This window comes from Dipodomys ordii, unplaced genomic scaffold (genome assembly GCF_000151885.1).
Source record: "Dipodomys ordii isolate 6190 unplaced genomic scaffold, Dord_2.0 Scaffold78, whole genome shotgun sequence".
In the NCBI taxonomy this organism is placed as follows: domain Eukaryota; kingdom Metazoa; phylum Chordata; class Mammalia; order Rodentia; family Heteromyidae; genus Dipodomys; species Dipodomys ordii.
The window spans coordinates 2,157,271-2,163,428 of NW_012267294.1; positions in this window are offsets into that span (position 1 = coordinate 2,157,271).

The window sequence follows — 6,158 nt, forward strand, 5'->3', positions numbered from 1 at the left end:
ATAAAAAAGGGTGGAACCACAGTCAGGCCAGACTTACCAAGGCCAGGGGTGGAAGAAGGTATAGCCACACCGGATACAGATGTGACCTGAGCAAGGGGAAATGCTTAAGTTAACCAAAGTTACAGAAAGTGCCTTAGCTTTTGCAAATCCAAAGCAATCTTTTACCAGGAATCAGCTGCATGTGATGGAGGCAAGCAAAACTCCAGTCTACTTTTACCATGGTGGAGGTATTCAACATGGTCTAGGCAGGAGTGAGGCCTGTCTTCCAGGTTGGAAGAGATGTACTGGATCTGGACTGCATGTAGACTGGCTGGCACTGAACTCCAAAACTAAACTGAACAGACATCAGAAATCTCAAACAATTTAAGACAAATAATTTGATTACAATGACAGATAACATGTTTACACAGACAGACACACACATACACATACACACTGAATACATTAAGTATTACAGCATCCAAAAATGAATGACAGTACTACTGTGACATTATTTTGTCTAATATCTAGAACCATGTGGTTGGTAGTAGAATACTCAACACCAAACAAAAAGGCAAAACTTAAAACCTAAAATTTTGGACAACAATGTTTAGACATCTTTGCTAACAAAGCACATCAGATGGTTGGGCCTCAGTTACCAGGGCCAGTAAAGAGGCAGCAAAAAATGGGTGGAGGAGTAGTAAGCTTTTTGGAAGGTTAAGGGTCAGATGAGACCAAACTCTTAACCCACCATGTGGCCAAGATGGTGAACTCGAGATGGCAAATTTCTGAAAAAGTGCACAGAAAACCTGAACAAATAGAAACTCTGACAATTTTCAAAGCTAGCATAGCTAACTTTTGAGAGGGCACCTTGAGGGGGGACCCCGGGACCCAGCGTGCTTCTCCCTCTTCAGGGCACAAGCCAAAACATTGTAGAAAAGAGAAAGGGAGAGCTAGGGAAAGTTGGACAGGATTGACAGAGAGAGAGCTAAGAGAACCTGAAAGTCAACAGATTTCTGAGCATTTACCATTGCAGTGGCAAAAACTGTTGAAATCTGAGAATGGCATAAAAGTTAGGTATTCTGGCTTTCCAGGGAGCACAAGAGGCATTTCAAAGAGGTTTCACAGCTAAGGCTTGACTTGCAGCACCCCATTAAATGTGTAGGAGAGTCAGTCTGGTGAATGAAGGAGAGCTGACCAGGCAGAAGCATCATGCTGACTTCCCCCAGAGCTGTCTAGAGAGAAATGGCCAAGCCCCAAAAACCAAGTGTCCTCGGCTCCAGAGGTGACCAGCCTTTTGACTAAAGGCAATTGGAGCTCTCTGGTGTGGCACGAGTCTGGACAGAGACTGAGCAACAGAACCGTAGAGAGTATTTTCATTCACAATTCAGCTGTGCTCTTCTCATTATTGGCATCCAGGAAAGCCATTGATATCTGAGAGTTAATTTTATACCCTGCTATTTTGGCAAAGTTTCTGATCAACTCAGGTAATGGGAGTACAGTCTATGGGGCTCTTTAAATACAATATCATGTCATCTGCAAAGATGGAGAGTTTTACTTCATCCTTCTCTATTTGGATCCCCTTTATGTTTTCATCTTGTCTTATTGCTGTAGCTAGGCATTCTAATACTAGGTTGAAGAGGAATGGGGAGTGTGCACACCCTTGTCTCGTTCCTGAATTTAGAGGAAATGGCTTTAACTCTTTGCCCGTAAGTATAGTGCTGGCTATAGGTTTGTCATTTATACCCTTTAGTGTCTTGAGAAATGTTCTATGGGTTCCCAGATTTTCCAGAGCCTTCATCCTAAAGGGGTATTGGATCTTGTCAAATGCTTTTTCTGCATCTATTGAGATAACCATGTGGTTTTGATCCTTGCTCTTGCTGATGTGATGAATCATATTAATTGTTTTGAGCATATTGAACCAGATTTTCATCCCTGTTTGATCCATGGTGTGATTCTTTTGATGAGTTGTTGAAGTCTATTAACCAAGATTTTGTTGAGAAGTTTTACGTCAATATTCATTAAACAAATGGGTGTATAGTTCTCTTTCTTTGATGAGTCCCTGCCTGGATATGGGGTGAGGGTTATGCTGGTTTCATAAGTAGAGTGTGGTAGTGAATTTTTGCTTTCCATTTCATTAAAGAGATAGAAAAATATTGTTGTGAGTTCTGCCTTGAAGGCCATGTAGAATTAAGCTGTAAATCCATGTGGTCCTGGATATTTCTTGGCTAAGAGGTCTTTTATTGCTGCTTCTATTTCGATGCTTGATATGGGGCTTTTAAGTTGTTTTAAATTATCTTGGTTTAGTTTGGGCATACCATTATTTGCTAAAAATTTGTCCATATCTTTCAGGTTCTTAAATCTATTAGTGTAAAGGTTTGAGAAGTATCCCCTTATTATATTTTAAATCTTGGCTGTTTCAGTAGTGATGTTTCCATTCTCATCATTGAGTTTGTTTATTTGGGTGTGTTCTCCTTTTTTGCTCACAAGATTTGCTAAGGGTCTGTCAATTTTATTAATATTTTTCAAAGAACCAACTCTTTGTTTTGTTAATTCTTTCTATAGTTTTTTGGACTCTACTTCATTTAATTCAGATTTAATTTTAATTATTTGTTTCTGTCTACTGGATTGGGGTTTAGCTTGTTGTTCTTTATCAAGGAGCTTTAGATGCCTCATTAAATTGTTGGTTTCAGATATTTCCAATTTCTTGATGTAGGAACTCAGAGCTATAAACTTGCCTTTGGGTACTGCCTTGGCTGTGTCTCAAAGGAGCTGGTAATTTGTGTGACCATTTTTGTTGAATATCATAAACATTTGAATTTCCTTTCTAATCTCTTCCATGACCCATTAATGGTTCAACAGTGTGTTGTTCAGCCTCCATGTGTTACAGGATTTTCTTTGGTGGCTTTTGGTGTTGAATTCTAATTTAACTCCCTTGTAGTCTGAGAGAATTCAGGGTATCATTTTGATGTTTCTGAATTTGGACATATTTGCTTTCTGGCCTAGAATGTGGTCTATTTTGGAGAATATTCCATGTGCTGCTGAGAAGATGGTGTTATCTGATGCTGCTTGGTGAGATACTCTGTAGATGCCCATTAAGTCTAGTTAATCTATGCAGATTTTAATATCTGAGGTTTCTCTGTTCTGTTTTTCCCAGGTTGATCAATCTAGTGGGGATAGTGGTGTACTAATGTCCCCCACAATTAATGTCTTTGTATCAAAGTGATATTTGAGGGAAAGTAGTGTTTCTTGGATAAATTTTGGTGCTCAATTATTTGGTAAGCAGATGTTTAGAATCGTAATATCCTATTCAAGGTGAGATCTCTTAATTAGCATATAGTGACCTTCTTTATCAGTTCTCCTTGATTTTAATTTGAATTCTATTTTATCTAATATTAGGATTGCAACTCCTACGTGTTTATAAGGGTCATTTGCTTGATATATTCCAGCCTTTCACTTTCAGATTTGGTTTATTTTTGTGGGCAAGGTGTGTCTCTTGAAGACAGCAGATAGAAGGATCTTGCTTTTGGACCCAACTGGACAATCTATGTCGTTTAATTGGAGAGGTAAGACCATTAATATTAAGGGTTAGAACTGAGAGGTGTTTGTCTGCCCCTACATTTGCATCCATATTTGGGGAGGAAACTGCCTTGGATGCTCTTGTTGTTATTATGTATTTCTCTGTTTGTGGACCGGTTCATTGCCTATAATCTGTTCTTGTTGAATGTCTTTGAGGATTTTTTGGAGAGTTGGTTTGGTAGAGATATATTACTTCAGATTTTCCTTTCTGTGGAAGGTTTTCATTTGTCCTCCTTCTATGAATGAGAGCTTAGCTTGGTATATTATTCTTGGTTGGTAGTTATTTGACTTTGGAGTGTGGCATACCTTTTCCAGGCCATCCTTCCTTTATGGTGTCTGCTGAGAAGTCTGAGGTAATTCTGATTGGGTTACATTTATATGTGATTGTTCTTTTCTCCCTGACAGTTTTAAGAATCCTTTCTTTAGTGGCTGTTGAGCTGGGAGGGATTATAATGTGGCTGTGGGATGACCTGTTCTGGTCTTGTCTATTTGTGGTTCTAAAGGCATCTTGTATCTGGATGGGCCTAACCTTTTGTATATTTGAGAACTTCTCTGCTAGGATTCTGCTAATTTCTAATCCACTGGCTTTCCTCTCCAGGCCCTCTTGTATACATATTATTCTCAAATTAGGATTTCTGAATGTATCCTGTATTCCTCCAGTGATCTGTAATGCTTCTTAGTTTTGTTATGAATAATTGTGTGCTCTTTTTCTATGCACTCTAAACTGTCTTCAGCCTCTGATATTCTTTCTTCAGCCTCCACCATTCTACTTTGAAGGCTTTTTACTTCAGTGTCTATCACCTTTGCTGCTTGCTGTTCTTTCTTAAAAGTGGCCTGCTCCTTATTAAGGTTTTCTTTTAAGTCTTGAACAGATTGCTTTACCTGCTGGAGTTGATCCTCAGACTTTTCTTTACACTACTCAATCTGGATTCCTATCTTTTTAATAGCTTCTTTCTTCCTCTGCTGGAGTTCCTTTATCTTTATATTTGTAGAGGCCATGAAGTCATCTATAGCCTATGGTTGGCCTCATTGCATTTTCTGATAACCCTATGCAGGGTGTCCAATTTTTCATAGAGCAGGTTTACCAGCCATACTTTTAATCTATCATGAGCATTATCCTCTAGGTCATTCTAGGGCTGCTCTGTAGCTTGTTTATGTGGAGATGGTGTTTGGATTTGTCGATTGGCCATGTTGCTTGTGTTTTGGTGGTTAACTCTACCCATTTGGAGACAAGAACCACACTGGTGCGATGTAAAACAGTCTTTTTTATTTTGACCAGAGCCAACCTGGTGCTGTGTAGATGTATAGATCTTAGGGTTTCACAGTTATGTGTATGTGTTTTCCCATTTAGCTCTCTTTTTCTTTGCTTAGAGAGGGATATTGTGGCTTTGGGGTCGAAATTATGTTGCAACTTTTGAGACAACCTGGGTATGGCTGAAAAGTAGTTTTCTCCTTAGAGTTAACAAGAAGGGTCCCTTGTACTCAAAATAGTCAAATGGAACCAATTTTGTGGTCAAATATAGAACCAACTGTAAGTTGAGTCTGATATAAACCATTAGGGATCAATGGGCTGGAGCAGATGGAGAAGTGAAGAGTTAGGATTGGAGAGATATGAATTCAAATTCAGAAGAGAACTTGGGTATAATGATAGTAGAGGGGTAAGGACAGATTAGTGGAGGGAGATAGGTAGATAGATAGATAGATAGATAGATAGATAGATAGATAGATAGATAGAGTTGGTAGGAGAATATAGACCTTGTTACTAAGTATAAGAGGTGGAAATGAATTCAAAGAAAGGTTATGTAGGTAGTAGCTTAGAGATCTAGATGAAGGTAAGAAAAAGAAGTTATATATAAATGTATTTGGGAGATTTGCTGAGATTAGAGAAAGATTGTTCTGATATTATTGGAGAATCGCTGAATCTAAGTTAACTCCTGTAATTATTGTTTACACACACAGAAGGAGACCTTACTTTGTGTATAGAACTAGGCAGGGTAGCTCTGATGACATAGTAGTATAATTTGGAGAGAAAGGAGAAGGGGAGAGTGAGAGGAAAAGACAGAAGGAAAAAAATCTTACAAATTAGGAGATTGGAAAATGAAGAAAAAACAAATAAAAATGACAAATAGAAGCTTTAAGTGGAATAGCAAATCCTAAATCACAATACACATAAGGAACACATAGAAATAAAAACAAACAACAAATGATCAGGTATAAAAACTAACAAAACAGGGCTGGGAAAGTGGCTAAGTGGTAGAGTGCTTGCCTCACATGCATGAGGCCCTGGGTTTAATTCCTCAGCATCTCATAAGCAGAAAAAATGCTGGAAGTGGTGCTGTGGCTCAAGTGGTAGAGCACTAGCCTTGAGCTGAAGAGCTGAGGTACAGTGCCCAGGCCAAGAGTTCAGCCCCCATGACAAACAAACAAACAAACAAAAAACCCACAAACGAGAATAAAAAAACTAAAAAATAGGTTTTTTGGGTTCATTGGGGGAGCTTTAGTCTTCCCATAGTCCTCAAAACAGATTTCTGATAGAACCTTGTATGCCTTGCTGTAGTCCACTTTCCTTGTGGCTTGGTTGGGAACAGATGGCCTTTTGA